Consider the following 17,610-nt stretch of genomic DNA (forward strand, 5'->3'; position numbering starts at 1 on the left):
TTTGGAAAACATCAGACTGGCTTCTGTCTTGAGAAATGTACTATTCTTTACATCATCTACTTTCCAGGGAAGAAATTTTAAGCTTACGGCAGCTATGGACAATATGTCTACCAATAGATTACTGAGATCTCTAACAGTAGGGCCGTTCAATGGATTTTGTTTTGGTCATTTCCTATAAGTCCAGATTAGGGCGTTTTATGTTTACCTTGTTTTTTTTTTAAACTAGTGAAATAAGATAAAAATTAATTCAACCAATAAAAATATTGGAAATCTAAATATCGGATTTTTTTCATTTGAGACATAAAACTAAATAAAGAACTGAATATTATAATATTTATAAGCTATAGGCTTAAAAGTGGAATTAATATTAGATACTTAGAGAGAAAAAACTACTTAAAACGTTTATCCCCTTAAAATCAGAAATCTAATATCGTCGGTGAGAAATAAAAAGAGAATTTGCTGAATGGGTTTGTGTGTGCGTGTGTTCAAATTCACAATCTATTTAAAGAATATTAAAATAAAAGTATTTTGTGGTAATTTTCCTTATATCTGATCTACGGTATAAATGGGTGATGTAAAGAATTCTAATGAGGAAAAGTGAGTAAAATGCAAGTATACGGATTAGGCGTTTACTGACACTAGCCGCAGATCTTTCAGCACTAACGCTCATATTTAACCACAAAATTGACAAATTAACCAACACACCACACACTTATTTAGCACCAACAAAACGATATCTAGCACTAACATTCATCCGCTCTGGTAGTACTGCAAGACTAAAATCTCCTCAGGTAAACATTTAGCTTCGTTGAGCGACCCATACTCCATTACCCCTACCCAGTCAGAAGTTAAAAACAATCCGCCTGCACATATATAATTGCACCAAATTCTGATGAGTTGTTGACACGCTTCTGCAGTTGATACACCTTTAAAATATCAATACATTCGTAATGTCAGGCAAAACTTCGTTCGCACTGAGAGGTATATTTTTTAAGTTAAAACTGGAACTCTTTGTGAGGTCTTATAACACGTAAGTACTCTGAAGAGGCTTTTACTACTTTTTGCAAGTTCTTCTGAACTTTGCTTCCCGCTTTAAAGCTGCCAAGTGTATCACCCAACCGTGTTGAGAGAGGAGGGAGGGTGTCCCTTTAGGTAACACTCTTACGTACATTCCAAGCCATTGAATTGTCTCTTAAAATGAACCGGTCCAGTAAAAGGCACCACTCTTCAGAAGCCGACCTCAATTACTTCAGACTTAATCGATAACTCTAACCTGTCATCTCAGTTTACAATCTTTGGGAACTGTCACAGATAAAAAGTTCGTAAACTGGCAACTCACATACATGTATCACATATTGGCTTTAAAACTTCGAAACTAAATCACTGCATAGCCAAGAAAATCATATATAAGTTATGCACCGCTCCTGTCCGTAATGAATACACTAATAGATCATACAATACAAATATGCTATATTCTACCATGGCCAGGGAGCCGAAGTGTGAGGAGGACAGCCAATATGACCAATAGGCAGTCCTTCTACTCTCCTCCAGGGTTAGGCTGTGGGACGGGTGGCGTTTTATTATTTTTGTTTTCAAAGTTTCTTGCTGGACAACACAAAAACTGGTGCAGAATTGGCCAGAAAAATATCTGTGACATTAAAGAACAATACTCCGTGTGGCCCTGTCCTTTCAACAATACAATCGAGATAAGATTCCAGCCGATTCCGATGCCGTCTCAACCATGATTGTGACGGATTCCACAGACATCACCCCATTGTGTTAGTGAAGACATAACGTGAGACGGGGAGGGGAGGGAGATAGCATGTACATGTATTGCAATGATTGGAGTGTTTGAAGGGGAATGTGGTGGGGGTGGGGGTTGGGATAACGGGGATGGATGTAGGAGAGAGGAAGGGAGACATATTAAAATATCAGTTCGTTACAGCAGTCGTACTAACTCACGGGGAACAGATATTTTCATGTTGTCCCCGACAGCATCTAATTAAAGACTTCTAAAAACTCACCTCAGCATACCTGTGGCAGTGTAAGTAGTACTACCAGTGCATGTAGTAGTAGGCCTACAAGATGATGTAGTAGTAGTGAGAGTAGTAGTATAAGAGTAGTAGTATAGAAGGCAATTTATTACTGGCATAGGTTGTATATAAGTAATATAGTACCGCTATTTCGCCAGTACTATAAATGAATGGGAACCTAAAAGATTTATTCGTATATTCTTATTTTCCAGTTACAATGTATTCTCTTTTATCCTATAGATCATCATTCCAATGTCATGATGTATCACAAAGTCTTTCTCCTACATTACCTTATTTGGTAATGTAATAATTCCTCAGCTCTTACACAATGTCTATGATTATCCCTTTTTCCATAACTTTCCATCATTACGTCATTACCAAAATATAATCATTCTCTTATTAGGTAATGGTATGTTACTTGACCTTAGGTCGCCATTTCTATTAATACGGATTTTTCATTGTATCATCCTGAAGGAATGATAACTATACTCCCTTATTCTTTTGTTATTATTGAACAACACATGCACTTTTTAACTCTCTTACTTACACTGTTTAACCTCTTAATAAATGTATATTGTATCAGTTATGAAAGGTACAATGTATTCATTACGATCACAACTTTGTATCTGTACTTTTAATCATTTTCATTACGATATACACCCTCTCTTCAAATAAATTCGTCCTCGAATTCCCTTTTTTTTTTATTACGATATACATTCTCTCTATTTTATTGAATGTAGAAGCACAAGCATTGCATAACTAAAAAACTATTTTAAATTTTTAAAATACTGTCATTAGACTTAATAATATGGTATAATATAGATATATATAGTTATATAGTTGACATGAAACAATGAATATATTAGAAAGGATATTGTCTTTAATGTGCGGCCCAAGAATACACATGCTGAACTTTATTAATAATTTTGTGTAACTTTAACATGTAATTCTCTTATTATGGCTCTGACACATTTTTATAATATCTTCTTAAATACACTACGTTGGATTATAGGGTCATGACTCCTCTTCGAATATACAGCCATCATCACCATCATTGTGACCAGCACATTGTCCGTGGTGAAAATCTGCATTTCGTTTGTTATTATCATCCATACTGTAGTGTTTTCCTTTATGGTTGTGAATAACCACTATTTATAATACATTTACGTACATCCACAATTTGTTGATATTCAAAAACAATAATTCCTTTAAAAATTTATGTTTGTTGTTCCATGTCATCTTAATTCCAATACATTAATTTGCATGCAATTTAGTCTACTGCTAATAATATATCGTTATAAAGTGTATAACAGTCATTCTTTGCTAGTGGTGCACTGCAGGGGGGCCATAACAAGAATGTTATTTAAATTTAGATAGTTAACCAAATTCTCATGACATCGTTGTGTATGTTTCAATAACAAATCAAAGAAGCTGCATGAGCAAGGAGGATGTTGTTATAAAAGAAAAAAAATAGAAAAAGCAGAAAATATATCGAAATAACCCTCAAAATGGCGTCCTTTTTTGTGGAATTTTGACCCTACCTCTATTTAAGAACAGTTTGTTTAGGGTTTGAATGGATTATTGAAGCAGGAAATACATCTACTGCAAGAAGATATAATAAACAGAATGTGCAAATTGTTATTTAAATAAAAATTTATTTGAAGTCACTGAAAAATGATCACAAAATTAGCTTAACTTACGATACATGCGGTGTCCCACCCCGATGAAAATTTCATCTAATCCTATCTTTCCGTATTAAAACTGTTCAATCGTCCAAAGTAGTATGTCGGTTAGTTTGTGTCACGAAATCCAAGATAATATCAGTTTTCTTAAGAATTTCACATTTATTGCTCAGCAAGGTCGATTTTTCTTCACCGCGTCCCAATATAACGTTTGCAACGCTGAAACTTCAGAGATCGATTTTTATCAGACGACTTTAAAATGCCGCGTGAAAATTATACATCGATAGCGATCTTCTTCCATACTCACTAACTGATGACGTCTTACACACGAATGGCTTCTTTTGCACACTAAAAAAACCAGCTCAAACTGGCGGGTGGCCCATTCTGATAACGCATAACGCAATGACGCTGTCGAGATAGGATGCAGGGCACAGGTGTAATTCCCTCGATTTAACCGTCACAGGATTGTTTATTGGGATCTTCTTTGTATGAAGGTGAGAAATAATGAGTTTCGTTTCATTTTTCTTCAATTGTTTCAACATATTTGTGTACCGATTGATTTTTACCATTCTATAAGTAGGGTGACTTCGTCTGAACTTTCGTTTTGCGTCTGTTTCACATGGGGGACTAAAGGTCATATTGAACATGGTGACGCGGTGATACCGTATTCATGTTCTCTTGTTCTCGAAAACTCAATCATTGAAATTGAATTACTTTTTTTTAGTTTTGTCTTAAATTAAGCTGCTACACTGTATTCCGTGCGTTTAAAATTTAACCGTCTGTAAAAACAGCAATAATGGATTACTAGCAACACTTACGTTACGCAATGAAGCACCGAAAATGGGTGAAGAAATTAAATGTGTCTCAGTAATGCGTGTTTGCCACTCATAATGCACTGTACTTTGTTTGAATAAGCAATAAACTATTTGTGATCTTAGGTTATCCATTGTTCGTTATCAGAGTTAACAGATTCTTTGTGTGATTTTTTTTCAGAATCCCAAGAGTGGATGCCTTAGTGAGCACAGAACAGATATCACCATTGGTCTACATATGTCAGGAAGAATGTTATAATTATGAACTTTGTGTTACACTGAACTTCATTTTGTTAAATTTTGTATTTAACTGAACTTTATTGTGTTAAAATAATAATAAAAAAATAATAGTTCTGATAAAAAACTACAATCTGGAACATTCTTTAGATCAACTTTGTTCAGTGTGTGTCCCATATGACAGAGTTACAGTAAATAAAATATGTGAATTATTCCTCTGTGTTTGTCAATTCCGTTTTAAAAGCATGTGAAAGTGGTGTGCCCCTCATGAATGAAGTGTGTATGGATAATAGCAAAAATATTGTTATTATTTACATGATTATAAAAAGTTTTCGACCCGCGTCAATAACGTTACCATGACCCACATATTCACCATTTTTATTAATTATGAAATGTGGATTAAATTCTTCAAAACCAGTTTTGAAGCATTGAGACAACACCCCCTTATGATTTAAACTAAAACTGAAAACATTCCATTAGACTTTCATTAGTTTGTGCAAAATATATTACCCAGGGTAACGCGTCTTGGATTTGGTGGGTATAGCTGTTCAACTCTCCTGTGTGCCCTAAAAAGGGCAGCTGCTGTTTCCCTTTTTATGAAATGATAAACTGTGATGGTGTAGCTATCACATCGCAAAATTACAGCTTCCCAGAGAAAGTTTGAAATTTTCGGTCAAATTCAACATTTTGTAACCACTAGCAAAGAATGACAGATAAAGTCTAAGGTAACAACAATATACTTACATGTATATTATTTAATAGTAATCCTTAACATATTACGCAATATGTCAATGACATTTAAATCATTAACCATTTGTCAAGGATATAATGTTTTATAATTTGAATAATTAAATTAAAGTTCATTCAATGAAAATAATGTTTATTCTGCATCATTTACAACAAAATAAACGTCTAGTCCGTGTTTGTGACTATTATTGTGAATAAATGTCCACAGTTTCCTGTACATTCACTAATATCCAATTGGACATCTCCACTTATATTTCCATTATAAATCATTCATAAATGTCAATTAAATATGAAATTATGTCATATTCATTCACTGAATAATTCATTGTGACAATATTAAGAATATAATATACGTATATGTATGTACATTAAAAGTCAATGTTCATTTGTTCCAACATTTTGTCTCTGGAACAGAGTTCATTACATTTCATGTAAAATCAGTTCATTTCATTTCAATGTCATATGTCCATCTGAATTTATTAATTATTGGTACATTCCATACACATAAACACATTTAACATAAATAATATTTCTAAATACAAACTGTCGTACACACATCATGAATGCAATTGCTATGCTCCGTAATTTTACTTTGCCGTTCTTTTAAAATTTGATGGTTTGAGAATATCAAGTTATATTTAAGATTCTAATTTCGATCCGGTGCACGTTGGTGGACAATATCGAATGTAGGATAACATTCCAGCATGTTTAATGGCTAAAAATTTGTAAAATTCGCGATCAATAGTTTTGTTTAATTGTATTGCTTTTATAAACGAAATCGGAACACGTGCTGGTAGTTGTATTGTCTGACCAGTTACGTAGTTTGTTATCACCAAATCGTGCCAATCAATCAATAAATTTGATCTAATTTTACCTTCAATTTGCAAAATATCAGAGATCTGCGTCATATGAAAATGCCAGGAATGAGGACTGCCATTCAGTTGAATAATAGGAATGGTAATGCATCGTTGGTCATTGGCAATTTCTAAAATAAGAAGTGCCTTGTGGAAGATGCATAATTTCTTAATAATTTTATCTCGTATCCAAACTATAGCCAAAATTACACAAACACATGCAATTAGAAATGTTATGAAGGAATATGGATCATCACAAGTTGTTTGTACTTCATAATTAATTTTTGTAGTTGTACCCAATATCCATGTTAGTACAGTTGGCATCGTTTCACCTGTATTAACATTTTTAAGGGTCATCACTGTTAACGTTAAAATGCGAATCTTGATACATAAGTAGATCACAACGAGCATAATCGCACTCGAAACTGCTAAGGAAATCCAAACTAAAAATTGTTTTGAATTTGATGGAAGCAAAATCTCATTTGCTGCAATAGCATCTGCCATTGAAGAATACATTCTTTCATTGTGTTTTGCTGCTTAAGCTAGTTTTCTTAAATTCAAATGGTCTTTCATATCCTGCGCTAAAAATTTCGAAAAATCTTGTTGGTACATGTGTAATCTGGAAGAATTAGTATCAAGGGGTTGAGAAAAGAAATCATTACGTTGATATTTCTTTATTGGAATAAAAATATTGCTGTAAACCAAGATTAACAGGGTGTAATTTTGTAATTGATGTATCATTCTTGAAATCATAAACACGCGGAGGCAAATAAAAACTATCTAAGGTTAAACCGCAAAAACATGAGTAATGTATCACACAATATTGACAGCCTGGTTGGGAAGTAGTACTTGTAGGGCACTCCACTGTTATATCAGTGATATTATATAACAACAATTTTCCTATTGATAATTCGCGCACGTTGGGTTGAACGACATTATGCAGAAAACGGAAATTACAAGTTTCAGTGGTAACGTCTGAAGGTGACAAGTCAAAAAATAATGCTGTAACACAGGAGAAATGCGTCGCAGTCCTGAAAGGATACACGAAAGGACATAATTTGACATGATCTCCATGACATTTCTTCCAGGTAGGATTATTCATGGGAAAATAATGTTGTTTATCGTGAGAAATAGCCAAATATTTTGGTAGATCCAGTATTTGTGAAGCGTGGTTTGTAGATTGATTTAAAGGAACGGGGAATGTTTTTACTTCATAAACCTCTAATGTATGGGGATAGGCAGAAATAGGAATTTGTAGGTTAATGAATAATGAATTTTTGTGTTTTCCATATGTAAATTGTCCTTCATTGAAATAATATTTAGGATTTAAATAAATAACATGTAGCGGATTGATCGATTTCTGTGCTTCCTTTTCAATTTGAATAATAATCTGTTTTAGATGGTCTTGGGAAACCAACAATGGCGATAATACTAAGGTCAAGTAACATACCATTACCTAATAAGAGAATGATTATATTTTGGTAATGTAATAATTCCTCAGCTCTTACACAATGTCTATGATTATCCCTTTTTCCGTAACTTTCCATCATTACGTCATTACCAAAATATAATCATTCTCTTATTAGGTAATGGTATGTTACTTGACCTTGGGTCGCCATTTCTACGGATTTTTCATTGTATCATCCTGAAGGAATGATAACTATACTCCCTTATTCTTTTGTTATTATTGAACAACACATGCACTTTTAACTCTCTTACTTACACTGTTTAACCTCTTAACAAATGTATATTGTATCAGTTATGAAAGGTACAATGTATTCATTACGATCACAACTTTGTATCTGTACTTTTAATCATTTTCATTACGATATACACCCTCTCTTCAAATAAATTCGATAGTAAATACGATAGTAATACTCACTGCACGTGGCTGTGATGACAATACAATTAAATCTAGGAAACCAATCGATTGAGCAATGAGCGGATCTGGTTTCATTATCCTTATAAACCCCCTCTTCCCCCCCCCCCCACACACGCAAACACGCGCGCGCACAAACAGCTTTTGATAATAAAAAAAAAATATGAGACTGAAATTTCTTTCAGGTGCGCACGCAAACATTTCAAAAATTGTACGCATAATTCCAAACAAAATATATTAAAAATTTACCACATATCCGATCCTAGGTTTCACTTGTCGTATACGATGTCCTATGGTGTCCATGTATTGCCCATATGCCCCTACTCGTGGAGCGTCCGCCACTTAACTTCAAGGTCATGTGGGGAAAATTGTACGTCGCCTGTACCGAACGTAAGCATGCTAGCCCATATACAACTACAGTACAAAATATACGAAAAATTTGATTTCGATTTCATCGTACTGCGTCTGTGAAAAATGTAGCCTTGGCTGATAATGATAAGAACGCTGATAATGATAATCTCTCCAGAGGTGATTTCCGACTTTAGTTCTAGATGCTTGTGTGTAATTTAATATGGTCCACCAAAATGTTCCTGCTTGTATTTGAATTAATTTGGTTTTCGATTTTATAAATGTCTCAATTAGACCTATTTTAACTTTTTTCCCTCTTTCGCACGCGTTTTAAACCTCTTAATCTTTCTTGCTACATGTAACCCAAAATATGAGTGGATATTTCAAATGAGCCATATTCCGCAGTTATTATGCTGTGGGTATTATTTGCTTTTACAGGGCCGTAGCCTGAGCAAAATGTCAGGGGGGCAGTGAGGGGACACGAGGGGGCGAACCCCCCAAGGGGGGAGGGAGTGGGAAGGGGTGTCCCCCTCCCACGGTGTGGAAAATTTTAAAAAACTGTATGTATAATACTGCATTCTGGTGCATTTTAACTGTTATTTATTGCTCAATCAGAAGTCAGAAATTGTGGGTTCACTTTGCCATAAGTACAGTCATTTTTTCAACACAACTCGCCAATTGGACTTTTTGGCATGAACTGAGTTGGCTAAAATCAGTACACCTTTGTAAACAGATTGTTGATTGATTGTCTAGTGGCCATGAGTGCATTTTCTCACAGAATTGATACCAACTTTGCAATTATTTTCTTTTTACCTTTGCGATTATTTATTATTATTATTTTTTTTTTGCACCTCAAATCCCAGGTTGGGCAGCTGCCCCCCCCTGCCCCCTCGGAGGCTACGGCCCTGTTTTACAGTACATAGATTAGCCACCCAGACAGCCTCAGTAATCTGGCCCACGTCTGGCCCAGATCTGGCAACGTCTGGCAATATCTGGGCCAGATTTTGCCAGACACTTGCCAGATCTGGGCCAAGTCTGGCAAAGTCTGGCATTTATGCCACATTTTGCCAGACACTTGCCAGATCTGGGCCAAGTCTGGCAAAGTCTGGCATTTATGCCACATTTTGCCAGATGCTGCCCAGACTTGGGCCAGATATGGTACTTTCATTTTCAATTTTTATTTTCTATTTATTTATTTTTTATTGACCACTGAGCTGAATGCATTGAACTGACGTCATTTGATAAATTTTGATTTAATTTATCTCTCTCTCTTTTCTTCAAAGTCCCCTCATAAGTGTGCTATTTGTTTAATTTGACTTGACATTTGAATGAATTCACTGATCTAAAACTTTTTTGGACTACTCGTTCCGCTGTTGTAAGATTCCGCTTTTTATGCTAAGCCGGTCAAGGACCCGGATGTAGCGTTTCTTAGAGTTATGGATATGAAAAAAGCACAAGCGTATTAAACTGATACAATTCGTTGAGTGATTTGATTCGTGGTGCGATTTATTTCGAAGACATAAACACTGGCGACGAGGATAAACACTAGTGCAAAACTGTGAGCCAACTTTCTTTGAAAAAAATGGAGGAAAAATGTGAAATTACGGAATTCGAACCGTACAGAAGTCCGGAGACATTAGGGTCACGCTCGACGCGATGGCTAGACAGTTTAAACTCTTCGCTGACGGAAAAGATTGATCTTTTCAAAACCAACGGACGGCATGAATAATGAACAAAGATAGAAAATTAAAAATACATGACAGAGGAGACGCGCTTACGTTGTATTCAGCAGGGACAGGTGTACAAGATATTTTCAGGACTCTCCATAACACAGGTTATAAACATGAATATACATAAAACAGTTAACGCTTTGAATGAAATTGGAACACCAGAAACTGTGAGGATGATGAAACCGAAGTCATTTGACAAACCAAGCCAGTCTAAACATTACGAGTTTAGACATGAAAAACGAAGTAGAAACTCCCTGACTGAGAAAACATGGAACGTTGGATCACTTTGCAAAAGTCTGCAAAACTGAAACTATTATTCATGTAAATGACAGCTTTGAACATGATAATCCAGGAGTGCATATACATTTGGTGTGGGAACCAATGCAATATACACGGAAAACATGGAGGAAATAGAGGAGGTGTTTATCTCAGTGTATTACCAGATTCAGATGCATATAATATTGTAATATCATTGATGAAAATACACGGAGAATGCTGAAATCCAAGAAAAATAAATGTGGCTCTTGTGGAGGACCAGAAAACAAACAGTATTATTCATACACGTCTGAGAAACCTTTAAAAGTGAAGGGAACATTTGAATGTGACGTAAAGGCAAGCAAAGGAAGAGACCAGTAGTATTTGATGGGATTTGATATGAGTTGATTAGTTTTGAGAATTTTCACTGTGGTTTAAGGAATAAAAGTTGGAGTTCATATGCTATTCTGCAAATGTTTGAAAAGACATTTTAAAGACTGAACTGTCAATTAACATGTTTTGAAAGGACCGTTTCTCTCCAAGAAAGGAAGGGATGTTGTGTTTTGACTTGACATTTGAATGAACTGTTGTTAACTTGGTAGAGTTACTTGTTCAATTGTTGATTCCTTTAATAATTATAAGCTTGTCAAGGAGCCGGGTGAATCATTTCTTAGTGTTATGGATTTGAAAAAAAGCGCAAGCATTGCAAACTGGTTCAATTCATTGAGTGATTTGATTCGTGATGTGATTTAATTAAAAAATTGATACTGGGGTTTGTTTTTGTGCACATGTAATTCTCTTTTAATTGTACATCTATATCTGTGCTGGAGTATACATATTTTTTTTTCAGAATTTACATGTATGTACAGTACTGTAGCCAGCATGCAAGTTGAATCGAAACAGTTACTGCATGGTTATTTATAATTTTGTTATAACTCTCCATCATCTAAAAAACAATGTTTTTTCATTCATTTTTCAAGATTTATTCATTACAAAACTATATTCATTAGTGATTATTATTATTAATGATATGTTTGAATTAGTTTAAAAATGACAATGTATAATATTATTTAGGTTGAGGTGTGCAAAAATATTTCCCCCTCAAACCCCTCCCCCCATGTACATGCATAATTAATTACAATTTTTGTAATTTGTGTTAATTCAGATTCGATGAGCAGCTTTGTGTTGAAAAAAATTGTTATAACTGTTTTCTTTACATGTATGTAAGTGACATTTCCTCCTGTTAAGTGTCTGTATATTTGCCTTTTTGCAGTGTAGTTTTTTTTTTCAAACATACATTGTTTTGTACAAAAAGACAAGGAGTGACCCTTTATTTGTTACATGTTAGTTGCCAGCAAGGTTATATAATGTGTAATAATTTTTTTTTAGGGTTTTAGCACAGAATAAATACTTGAATCTTGAATCTTGTATGTCTTTTTTTATAGTAATCTTATTGAATAATTAAAAATAATTTAAAAAAAGAAAAAAAAAAAACAATCTGGGCCATATGTGGTCCATGTCCGGCCCTAATCTGGCCCACATCTGGTCCACATCCGGCATGCCATACCTTTGCCAGATATTGCCAGATCTGGGCCAACATCTGGCCACATGAGCAAATGTGAAATAATAAAAAAAAAAAACAATCTGGGCCATATGTGGTCCATGTCTGGCCCTAATCTGGCCCATTTGAATATGATCTGGCCCACATCTGGTCCACATCTGGCATGCCATACCTTTGCCAGATATTGCCAGATCTGGGCCGACATCTGGCCATATGAGCAAATGTGGACTGGGCCAGATGTGGCAATGTCTGGGCCAGATCTGGCCCAAACATTGCCACATCTGGCCCACATGTGGCAAGCCATACGTGGGCCATACCTTTTGCCAGACATTGCCAGACGTTGCCAGATCTGGGCCAGACGTGGGCCAGATCACTGAGGCTGTCTGGGCATCTATTTAACCAGGGACGCATCTTTTAATATCTAGTAAAAAATCAATCTATGGCCCTGGTAGAGGGTAGCCAGAGGCTGCGGTGTGTTGATTTTGATGCTGTCTCAACCATGATTGTGACGGACTCCACAAATATCAGTCAATTGTGTTAGTGAAGACATAACGCGAGACGGGGAGGGGGATGAAAGGTTTACAAAGAAATTACCTAATAAGTCATTGGAAATGACAGTATGCTATTTTAGTTTAAATTAGATGTCGATGAACCATTCAGTAAATGACAATATGCTATTTTAGTTTAAATTAGATGTCGACGAACCATTCAATAGAGAAAATTAGATTAAAAGGAAATATGTTGAAGCGGCACAAAAATGATGGAGGGGGAGGGTATGATAATGGTATAAAAGGTTTGGGAGAGTCGGGGAAATTGAGTTTTGAGTGCGTTGGGGTGTTTAGGCCTACTGATGTCCTTTAACTTTAACACACCAGGTTATACAAACTTTTACAACTTTTGTCTCTAAAAAACTGTACAGATTAATCTTTTTTACTTATATAACTACCGTTTGTTTCTACTATAGTATTTCACAAAGATGAACTTTAAAGATGACGTCTATTTAGAAAGAGCGCCATTACTAAAAACGCAGCACTGGAAAATTAACTGGCAAAGCATCAACGCTACGTTACAAATGGAACATAAAGTGCCGACAGAATCTACGTGGAGTCAAAGTTTGCTATTTTTGAACAAGCCACACAACGGAGACTGAAATATCGGAGCGCAAAATATGACTTGTTTTAATTATTGATTAAAAATAGGCTGTTAGTAGAAATTCTTAAAATATTGAATGACTCTAAATGGAATTTAATAAATTTCTTAATTGCTTATTTGATTTTTCTATATCATTTTGTAAAGTCAGAGTATTTTATAATAGTAAACGGCTAACAACACAATTCTAACCGACGCGTTACTTTCCAAAGCATAAAAATAGGTGTGTGTGTGTGTGTATGTGTGTGTGTGTGTAGGCCTATGTGTATGCGTGCGTGTGTGTGTGCGCGCGCGCGTCGGGGTGGAGGGCATGGGTCTTGCACGGGAATCTTCCTCTCTGACAATTGTCAATGTTGACAGGGTACGTAATGGTACGGGAGAATATTGAGGAAGTTGAGTTACAACAGGGTTAATGCTACAGTATTTATTCTCAGAGTCTGTCTCAACATGATTGTGACGGTGCCCATGAATTTCATCATATTGTGCTAGTGAAGACAGCGATAAAGCATAGAGGGCGCTGATGTGATAATCTTTTTTTATAATTTCTCCGGAGTATCACAATAATTTTTTATATATCACAGTGGCTGGACCTTGGTCATATCTGTTGCGATGCCAAACCCCCCTCCCGCCTTGCACAAGTATCTTGGTCGCAGTCCATTACAAATCCAATGTGTCACCTCTTGCACAGCGCCATCTACACTCAACAATGTTTACATATGGCGCGTGCAAATGGCGACGCTGAAAAGCCGGACTTTTCATCAAACGTTCTGTACACTGAGTGTCATCTTCCATCAGGGCACTTTTCTTAGATGGTTTTGTTATATATTCTGTTGGCAAACTTTATCGGTGAGTTCAGGATAAGACATATGAAGTGAAGAACACACATGGTATCGACTGTGTTAGTTGTGCACTGTTCACATCACGATGCAATGTAGTACGAAACGCATTAGCACTCCTATTGACCTTGTGTTAGCACACTGTGTTAGTACAGCCAGTACATATCAGAATCGTCAATAGGAGTACTAACGCATGAATTTTCGTGCTAGATGCAATGTGCTGGGGAAGATTTAACAATGAGCTAGTGTTGGAATATGATAACATAATTATCATAATTAATTATGCTGAAATAAATCCCAGCATTCCCTGTTCTTCCGGTTTGCTGTTTTGAAGTGAAAAGGCGTGTTTGTTCGTATCTCCTTGAATCCACTTTATTAAAATGACATCCGTCAGTAGCGCAACAGGTTATGGGCCCCGAGGACGCCTTTTATTCAATGGAGACAAAAAGAAGTACGAACTATGGGAAACCAAATTTTTAGGATATCTGCATCTTCAAGGATTAAAGCAGACGATTCTGCCGGGAGCGGAGACGCCAGAGGATTTTCACTCCAAAAACGAGACAGCGTATGCAGAGCTCATACAGTGTCTGGACGACAGAAGTCTCAGCTTACACTGCATGAAAAATCAGCTTTTATATATCCTGAAAGATGATCAAAAGGCCTCCTGTTATTCACCTTCTCACACCTTTCCTAGACCTTTCGTTTTTTTAGGAAAGGTGTAAAAGACGATCTTTTGAATGACTTTTGTATAAGCGAAAAGGTATACAAATGGCCCACTTTTCTTTACCTTTTCTCTACACAAAAGATTAACTTTCATAAACCTTTTGATGTAAAAAGACGATCTTTTGCTTGAAGAAAAGGTATTCTCAAGTTCATCATTCATCAGCTTTTTGCATGCTAAATGGCATATGAATGATCCACTTTTCTCTACCTTTTCCTGACAAAAAGTCCAACTTTCAGATGCCTTTTGTGCAACTTTCCAGATACAAAAGATAACCTTTTCAAACCTTTTTATTTAAGAAAAGACTGTATTTTTTCTTCTTTTGTTACGTATTTTAATGTAATATTTATTGCGGCAATTTAATAATATATTGATAAACAGAACAACACATGGTATAAATTTTAATAATTTATTCCATTATAACATTTTTGTGCAGGTTGTGCTTGTCTTTTGAAAGTTTTTGATAATCCAAGGAAATTTAATTTTCTTGTTTTGATAATCCAAGAAAGGCTCAGGAAATGTTCTCTAAATGTACTTTCAGCCAGTTCCATTAGTCCTACTATATATGCGTAACTTCCCACTCTCGTGGGAGTAGTATTCCTGGAATCGTCTGTCAAGTGAACACTTTGCCTGCACAAATCTTTGCCTTTTGCCTCCTGAAAAATAGGATGCATGTAATGATAAATGTTGTTTTGGGTAACAGTTCATTTTAATGCTAATCAAATATGATAAAAACAAGGGCAACTTTTATGTCTAATAATGATGTTAGAAGTATTTTCAAATTATGGACTTAAAGCCATCAAACGGCTTAAAAAAGAGATTTTACCTCCTTACTTTTTTTTCCATATTTTTTGTTTCAGCTCATCCAGTCCTTTTGCTTGTTTTAGAACATCCTCCTACTTTTCAGATCTGTAGTATCTTTTAATGGCACCTAGTAAAGAAATAAAAAGAGTGAACTATTTGAGTGTAATATCATGCAAAAAGTTTTCAATTAGGGAAATATGAATAATGACATAACTACAAGTAATGATGAAAATATGCATTCATGATTACTGCTAGGCAACTTGATTGAGCCTTGCACAGAACTTAGATAGGCTCCTGTATTACATACCCCATTCTTCTCTTCCAATTTTTTTTGCCTTAGCTCATCCACTTTGTTTGCTTTTATATGCTGTTCAGACAGCCTGTCTTTTAATAGCATCTGGAAAAGAAATAGTGATTTTAAGATAGTGAATTCTTTTAGTGTAATATCATACAAAAAGTTTTCATTTCTGAAAATATGAATGCTGAAATAACTACATTGTCATACAATGATGAAGATATTCATGATTACTGCTCAGGGTCCATACAGCAACATAAAAGCAATTTAAATGACTTTTGGGGCTCTTAATCAATAACTTTTCAATAACTCAATGCGTCTTACTGTCATTTTTAAAGTTTACATAGAAAAGAGGAGCATCAATTTACACAAACTTTGTTGCTAACATAAAATATGTTCTCTTTCACCGTGAAGACATTTCATATGAGCAATCTCAGTAAATATGGGAAATGAGCCATAGGCTTCCCTCTACCAAGGCCGCAGTTATTATGCTGTGGATATTATTTGCTTTTACAGTACAGAGATAAGCCATCTGTTTAACCAGAGATGCATCTTTTAATATCTAGTGAAAAATCAATCTATGGCCCTGGTAGAGGGTAGCCAGAGGCTGCGGTGTGTTGATTTTGATGCTGTCTCAACCATTATTGTGACGGACTCCACAAATATCAGCCAATTGTGTTTGTGAAGACATAACGCGAGACGGGGAGGGGGATGAAATGGTTATAAAGAAATTACCTAATAAATCAATGGAAATGAAAACATGCTAAATTAGATGTCGACGAATCTTTAAGCAGAGAAAGTTGGATTAAAAGGAAATATGTTGAAATAAAACGGCACTAAAATGATGGGTGGAGGGTATGATGATGGTATAAAAGGTTTGGGAGAGTCGGGGAAATTGAGTTTTGAGAGCGTTCGGGTGTTTACTGGTGTCTTTTAACTTTAACACACCAGTTTATTCAAACTTTTGCAGCTTTTGTCTTTAAAAATCCCTGTAAAGATTATTTTTTAAATTTATGTAACCACCGTATGTTTCAGCTATAGTAATTCCTAAAGGTGAACTTAAAATACATGACGTCTATTTAGAAAGAGCGCCATTTCAAAAATCGCAGCCCTGGAAAATTAACTGGCAAAGCGTGAACGATACGAAAGGAACTAAAATTAAAATGGGCTAAAAATGGAACATAAACTGCCGACAGAATTTACTTGGAGTCAAAGTTTGCTATTTTTGAACTACACAAACTGTCAGCTTTAATTTTCACATCAAGTATGTTTGCCGACTTGCACGAAATATTCACATTTTCATTTATGCACTGGGACCTATTTGCGTGACAATCCAGAATATATACATCAGAAAACATAAAACAGAAGTGGTAATGAATGAGCCGAATTGCCGAACTGTCAACATTGGCAATGGACTAAAATAGTACGGTTTGAAGGGCAGAAAGATAATTTTATCTTATTTTTAAATTAAAAATGAATTTGTTACGAAGTGACATATTTGGGACTTCACAAAGAAATCTGAACAATATTTCAAAAATGTTCCAGTAACATAAAAAGTTAGGCTAACGACTGAGTGTCACCTCTACCTGAGGTGTGCAATAAGCCACTCAACGCCGACTGAAATATCGGGGCGCAAAAATTGACTTGTTTTAATTATTGATTAAAAC

General features: G+C 35.4%; 2 long non-coding RNA genes across 3 annotated transcripts; one reads left to right on the forward strand and one right to left on the reverse strand.

Annotated features, from left to right (window-relative positions):
* Positions 1 to 3,934: 3,934 nt before the first annotated feature.
* On the forward strand, positions 3,935 to 4,978 carry LOC147763561 (uncharacterized). The gene is made up of 2 exons (XR_015333203.1): positions 3,935 to 4,209; positions 4,709 to 4,978. It is a non-coding gene; the product is annotated as an uncharacterized LOC147763561 (long non-coding RNA).
* Positions 4,979 to 15,239: 10,261 nt separating this feature from the next.
* LOC106177188 (uncharacterized) lies at positions 15,240 to 16,114 on the reverse strand. Of its 2 annotated transcripts, none has more exons than XR_015332706.1 (3): positions 15,956 to 16,114; positions 15,671 to 15,775; positions 15,240 to 15,500 (listed from the first exon to the last, which is right to left on the reverse strand). It is a non-coding gene; the product is annotated as an uncharacterized LOC106177188 (long non-coding RNA). The 2 variants fall into 2 exon arrangements; XR_015332705.1 differs by having other exon boundaries at positions 15,679 to 15,775; positions 15,956 to 16,106.
* Between the last annotated feature and the right edge of the window lie 1,496 nt (positions 16,115 to 17,610).

The sequence above is a fragment of the Lingula anatina genome, chromosome 2, assembly GCF_051362555.1.
Source record: "Lingula anatina isolate TDL-2025a chromosome 2, LinAna3.0, whole genome shotgun sequence".
NCBI classification, from domain to species: Eukaryota; Metazoa; Brachiopoda; class Lingulata; order Lingulida; family Lingulidae; genus Lingula; species Lingula anatina.